Below are 7,451 nucleotides of genomic sequence, written 5' to 3'. Positions count from 1 at the left end.
ATAGCTGCAAATCAATACATTTGCTTTTTCAGTTCATTCTTCTACCACAAATCCATCAAACTCTTCATCTTCAGTGTCAGAGTTTAATAGCTGGGCGATTTCGGCATCAAGCATGCTCGGGTCCTCCTCATCATTATCCGAGTCGGTCTCGCCGCTGATGTTTAGCTCTTCTTCAGTGATAATTCCAGACTTCCTGAAAGCTCGGATGACACTGGAGACTGATACCTTCTCCCAGGCATCCACGATCCACTTGCACATAGTGGCATAACTCGCCCGGCGTTGCCTCCCGGTGTTGGTGAATGTGTGGTCCCCTTCTGTCATCCAATGCTCCTATGCAGCTCTCAATTTAACTTTAAAAGACCTGTTGATGCCAATATCTAGTGGCTGGAGCTCCTTGGTTAATCCACCCGGAATGACGGCAAGCTCCGAATTAGTTTTCTTCACTTGGTCTTTGACAGCTTCGGTCAGATGGGCGCGCATAGAGTCACAGACCAATAGGGATGGGGATCTGTGAAAAAAGCCATCCGGTCTCCTGACGTAGACCTCCCTCAGCCACTCACTCATCTTCTCCTCGTCCATCCAGCCCTTTGGATTAGCCTTGATGATGACACCAGCAGGAAACTGTTCCTTTGGCAAAGTCTTCCTCTTGAAAATGACCATGGGTGGTAGTTTCTGGCCATTAGCCTGACAGCCGAGAACTACAGTGAAAGATGACTTCTCTTTTCCTGTGGTACGTATAGATACCGTACTGGTCCCTGTTTTCTCAACAGTACGGTTTACGGGGATGTCAAAAGTGAGGGGGACCTCATCCATGTTAGTGATGTGTTCTGGTTGGATCTTCTTTTCATTTATTTTGGTTATACAGTAGGTGCGGAAAATGGCCAGCTTCTCTTCATAATCCTTTGGCAGTTGCTGGCAGACAGTAGTTCTGGTGCGGATAGAGAGATTACGCCTTTTCATAAAACGAAAGCACCATGAAGGACCTCCTCGAAAGTCCTTGATCTCCATGTCGCGTGCTATCACTGTGGCTTTTAGGCGAATAGAGACAGTGGAGACGCTTCTACCTGCGGCTCTTTGTTCGATAACCCACTGTTCTATTTTGTCCTCCAAATGTGGCCATCTTGCTTTGTTTCCTCGGAAACTCAGTTTGGTCTTCTTTCCCTGGCGTAGGGCATCTTCTTGTTTCCTCCACTTACGCACCATAGATTCATTTATGTTGAATTCTCTTGCAGCTGCTCTATTTCCATGCACTACTGCATGACTTATAGCTTTAAGCTTAAAATCTGCATCATAAGCATGTCTCTTAACAGGAGGCATTTATGGGGTAGTCGGTATAGAAACTTAAGCACGGGGCTCCTGCGCACAGAGCTGTATGTGTCACCGCGCTCAGTGAGGATCCTGACTACGGTGGCCGTATTGCTTAAGCCAGGTGCGGGTCCATATATAAGGCGCACCGGACTATAAGGCGCACTTTTGATTTCTGAGAAAATTCTGAGATTATATGTGCGCCTTATAGTCCGAAAAATACGGTACTTTAAAGGGGATTTCCCACAAACAAAAGTTCATTTTAATCAATAGATCTTGGAATAATAATAAGTTCCAAATTCGTTCCAAATAGCGAGCACATTGTAAGTCAATGGGAAATGCAAGTAATTTTCTGCTGGACCCTACAAAGGGTTCTGGGGGCCTGAGGAAAAGGTGAAATGGATGGGAAAGTGATGAAACAGAATGGGAAGAACCTGGAGAATGGGCCTGCATGCATTTTTGACTCTCACATATGGTTTCTGGGAATAAGTTTGTCGCAGTATTACACCACTTTTACATACACACAAGAACAACTACCAAACCTAACCTAAGTTTTATTTAGGCCAAAAAAGGCCAAAAAAGTTAAGAAACAGTTTTTCCTGCATAATCACTTGCATATAAGGCTAAACAAACCAGAGAGACCAAAAAACTATGCCTTTTAGCCTTTGTTCATGCATACTGTTGTGGCTTTTTTACAATCGCCTTTAACAATTGGGAGGGCCCTAACTTATATACCTATATATTTTATTTTGTAGGTCCTTCTGTCATACATCATTTTTAGTTCGCTATTCCCCTGCACTTTACAAACACAGCTAGAACGCACCAGTAAGTATGTTGATCTTTGACCTGAGAAGCCTGTAACATGCGTTTTGGAGGGACAGCTGTTACTTAGACATTTGGGCAGTCCCTCCATCATTGACACTCAGATAGTGGAATACATATTCCATAGCAGTTTACAATGTGCCCATTGTAGCGTTGGGATTGGCCCTCCTCCTCCTCCTCCTCCACCACCATGTGACACTTCGGCCCTAAATTCAAATTTTCAGAGGCCCTGCAGTAGGCAGGAAAGCTGAGTTTTGTGAGACCCCTCGTGTGGCCCTGTAACACACATTTTGAAGTGCCCTCCTCTATAAAGTTTGGAGGTGCCTCTTGTGTACATTTGAGAGTGCCCTCACTTATTCATATTGTAGGGCCCTCAATATTATTTAATTCATTTAAGGGCAGAGACTACAGAGAAAATGGCCAAGAGACATATAGTACTAGAAGGTAGCAGTGAGTGCGGCCTACGATCCTCAGGTATGGCTGAACTCTGTGAACCAGAAAAATAAAGCTGCACTAGTCAACTGGATGATGAGCTCAAATATATCACTTGTGCAAGTCAATAGACAAAGGATATATGGTGCTCCCCCCCCTCCAGGATGGGTTGGAGAAGCTTCTCCAAATGACTTAGAGATTTTGATTGTCAATATTCCCCAGATTATATAGCAAGAGAAGACTTCTTGATACTGTGCTACTTGGTCCAGTGCAGAATGTGCATCGTCTTTCCAAAAATAGGGCTGGAGGCTGTGTCTTAGGTGCAGGAAGATTCCATGACAAGGTCCTCCCTTGACAAACATTATCTACGATGGAGTACTGTAGTAGTTGTGGCCCTCAATTCAAGTTTTCAAAGGGCCATCAGTTGGTCATCAACAGTCAGTGTAAATTTCTATTGAATATGTATCCCCTATCTCAGTCACAATGTGGCACAATCTGTGACAAGGGCCTCCAATGACAAATATTAGTTTGGTATGACTACTGTACATTCCAGATTTGTCCACTGCAGAATGTGCGTAGGGTTTGTGAAAATTAGTCCTAGGGGCTGAGTCGTTGTTGACGCAACCATCCCAAGGGCCTCTAATCACAAATACAGTTGTAGTTAGGCTGGAGTAGGAATACTGTCCTGGCTTGTCCACTGCACAGTGTGCATAGGATTTGCAAAAATTAGCCCTATGGGCTGTGTTATGGTTGACTCACTATTTTGGCTGTGCCTGTGACAGCTAGCTTGGCTTGTGTCATCAACATATGAAAATCTGTCAACAAAACCCAAAATGCCAAAAAAGCCTGTTGTTAAGGGACGTGGATGTGGTGTTGTCAGTGGTGCGCGAGAAGGCACTCAGTTTGTGTCAGGTCAGAAGAAGCTTGATGCATCCACTATGTTCCTGGAAAAAGTTCCCGGTCTGGAACTTAAACGTGTGTGGAAGCCAGAAGAGTGAGAGCAGATTCTGTCTTGGATAGCAGACTAGGCCTCTACGCATTTGTCAAGCAGCGACAAATCTTCCACGACCACACAGTCTTCTGTGAATACACAGAATGCTGGCCCTTTCAATCCTGAAGCTTGTTCTCCTTCCTCCTGCCATTATCAGTCACAGGAGACATATGACCCCAAGCTTGGCCACTCCGAGGATTCGTTTGGTACGTATTCTTTGGTTGGCTTTGGCCTATCACCGTGCAGCATTGAAGAGGGACAAAAGGAGGTGGCGTGCGTTGATGCTCAAGTATTTGAGGACCTATGGCCACAAGAAACGTCATTTACTGTCTCCAAAGGTGGAGGCTGATAATGATGAGACACAGTTGCCATCAGGTCAGCCTACAATGTCAACTGGGAAGGAGGATGAGAGAGAAGACGAGGTGGTCAATGATGAGTCCACTGATTCGACCTGGACCATTGGCACGCATAGCCATGACAGCAACACAGAGGAAGATGGATATGTAGCACCAACACAGGCACCAAGGGGTCGTGGTTTGCCCAGAGTGAGAACTGGGTCAAGTGTTCTCAAGAGCATCCCCGCTGTGCGCCAAGTCATGGCTAGTGGGCGTTCAGCTGCTGTGTGGAATTTTTTTTTCTGAAAGTCCTTGAGAGAAAAACATTGTTGTCTGTAGCATCAGCTATACCAAGTTCAGCAGAGACCAGGGCAAAGGCAACCTGATCACCACCAGTATGAGAAACCACATGGCAGGCAAGCACCCCAGTAGGTGGGTGGAACATCATGGTACCAAATCTGCATCTGTTGGTCAAATCAATAATAATACTCTTTATTTATATAGCACCAACCTATTCTGCAGCGCTTTTCAATTCAGAGTTTCATATTCAACAGTCATAAGTAACATAGCTAAAGATAATAGAATAATCAAAGCAAAAATAATGACGACCCTGCAAGTAAGAGCTTACAATCTACAATGAGGTTGGGGTGACACAAAGGACAGGGGCTTATTTACAATGATGGTCCAGCCATCTTGAGGGGATGAGGGATAGGTAAAGGCTACAGTGCCTACAAGTAGTATTCAACCCCCTGCAGATTTAGCTGGTTGACACATGCGGAATTAACTTGGCATTGTGACATTTGTAGTGTAGATCAGCCTGGAAGTGGGAAATGCACTGCAGCAAATTTTTTTTTTTTTTTTTTAAAACGTTAAAAGTTAATTCAGAGTGTCATTTATTATTCAACCCCTCAAACCACAAGAATTCTGTTTGGTCCCCCTAAAGTATTAAGAAGTAGTTCAGGCACCAAGAATAATGAGCTTCACATGTGTGGATTAAAGATCTCTTTTGCCAGCCTTTTCTGACTATTTAAGACCCTCCCCAAACTTGTGAACAGACATGGTCAACATGGGAAAGACAAAGGAGCATTCCAAGGCCATCAGAGACAAGATCGTGGAGGGTCACAAGGCTGGCAAGGGGTACAAAACCCTTTCCAAGGAGTTGGGCCTACCTGTCTCCACTGTTGGGAACATCATCCGTAAGTGGAAGGCTTATGGAACTACTGTAAGCCTTCCACGGCCTGGACAGCCTTTGAAAGTGTCCTCCCGTGCCGAGGCCAGGCTTGTCCGAAGAGTCAAGGCTAACCCAAGGACAACAAGGAAGGAGCTCCGGGAAGATCTCATGGCAGTGGGGACATTGGTTTCAGTCAATACCATAAGTAACGTACTCCACCGCAATGGTCTCCGTTCCAGACGAGCCTGTATGGTACCTTTACTTTCAAAGCGTCATGTCAAGGCTCATCTACAGTTTGCTCATGATCACTTGGAGGACTCTGAGACAGACTGGTTCAAGGTTCTATGGTCTGATGAGACCAAGATCGAGATCTTTGGTGCCAACCACACACGTGACGTTTGGAGACTGGATGGCACTGCATACGACCCCAAGAATACCATTCCTACAGTCAAGCATGGTGGTGGCAGCATCTTACTGTGGGGCTGTTTCTCAGCCAAGGGGCCTGGCCATCTGGTCCGCATCCATGGGAAGATGGATAGCACGGCCTACCTGGAGATTTTGGCCAAGAACCTCCACTCCTCCATCAAGGATCTTAAGATGGGTCGTAATTTCATCTTCCAACAAGACAACGACACAAAGCACACAGCCAAGAAAACCAAGGCCTGGTTCAAGAGGGAAAAAGTCAAGGTGTTGGAGTGGCCTAGTCAGTCTCCTGACCTTAACCCAATTGAAAACTTGTGGAAGGAGCTCAAGAATAAAGTCCACATGAGACACCCAAAGAACCTAGATAACTTGGAGAAGATCTGCATGGAGGAGTGGGCCAAGATAACTCCACAGACCTGTGCCGGCCTGATGAGGTCTTATAAAAGACGATTATTAGCTGTAATTGCAAACAAGGGTTATTCCACAAAATATTAAACATAGGGGTTGGATAATAATTGACCCACACTTTTATGTTTAAAATTTAATAAAATTCAACTGAGCAACATAACTTTTTGGTTTGTAAGATTTATGCTTCTGTTCATAAAACCTACTCTCGTTTGCAGTTTGAAGGCTCTAACTTATTTGCATCTTATCAAACCAGCTAAATCTGCAGGGGGTTGAATACTACTTGTAGGCACTGTATATGAGCTCATTACCAGCCAGTATCTGTAGTGCTTTTGGGTTCGGTGGAGACTTATGCCATGTCCTTCAGAATCTGCTGTTCAAGAAGCAGGCGCTCATACATCCTGCCCACAAGCTGAAGTTGCTCACACACAACAAACATCAACCACATCCACTTCCTTGTGCCAGCAAAGCGTCCAATTGTCCGTGCCTGAGAGCTTGGAAAGAAAGCGTAAATACTCAGCCATGCACCCACAGGCACAAATACTAAACTCGCACATTGCTAAATTGCTAGCTGTGGAGATGTTGCCATTTAGGCTTGTGGGAGCACAGTCTTCTCTTGACTGTGGCTGCCCCACGATACAGTGTTCCCAGTCGCCACTATTTTGCCCAGTGTGCTGTCCCTGCATTACACAAGCACTTGTTAAACAATCAGAACCGTGCTCTCACCAACGCCATAACCCGGAAAGTCCACCTAACAACAGACTCCTGGACAAATTGTGTACAGGGACAATACATTTCTGTTATGGCACATTGGGGGAACCTGGTGGAGGGTGGGACAAAGGCGCAAACTGGAACATTACACATCCCACCCACGCTAAGAATAACGGGTCCAAATTCTGTCAGGGTTTCCACTTCTTCATATTCCACTTCCTCTCTCCCCTTCTCCTGCTCCTCATCCTCTGCTGAATTACCCTCCCCATCACTGCCAAGCTGGGACCTGTGCAGTAGCGCATCGGCAAAGTGGCAAGACGCTCTGCTGAAGCTGATCTGTTTAGGCCTGAAAGCACACACTGCAACAGAGCCGTGGCAAGCTTTAAAACAATAGACCAATCAGTGGCTCTTGCCGCTGCACCTCCAACCCAGTCTGGTCGTCTGCCATAATGGGCGTAACCTGGTGGGTGGCGGCTTTAAAGATCAACAAGCTGGTACACGTGCCATGCATGGCTCACATGCTGAACCTAGTTGTTTAGAAATTTCTGAAAACTTTCCGTGACTTGCCATACCCACTTGAGAAGGTGCGCCTTATTAGCGCCCATTTCCACCATTCCTCTACTGCTTTTGCAGCTTTTACAGCTCTGCAAAGGCGCTTGAATTTGCCAAGTCACCAACTCATTTGCGACCTGCCCACGCAGTGGAACTCCACCTATCATATGTTGGCGAGGATTAGTGAACAGCAGAGGGCAGTAGCTGAATAGCAGCTTCAGCATGCCGGTCAGACTGAGAGTCAGCCACCACAAATAACAACTGTCGAGTGAGTGTGGATTGCTGACATTTGTGAGATTCTTGA

The sequence above is a fragment of the Phyllobates terribilis genome, unplaced genomic scaffold (genome assembly GCF_046119375.1).
Source record: "Phyllobates terribilis strain yellow unplaced genomic scaffold, ASM4611937v1 Scaffold_3__8_contigs__length_932513732, whole genome shotgun sequence".
In the NCBI taxonomy this organism is placed as follows: Eukaryota; Metazoa; Chordata; class Amphibia; order Anura; family Dendrobatidae; genus Phyllobates; species Phyllobates terribilis.
Note: the sequence above shows the minus strand (reverse complement) of the source record.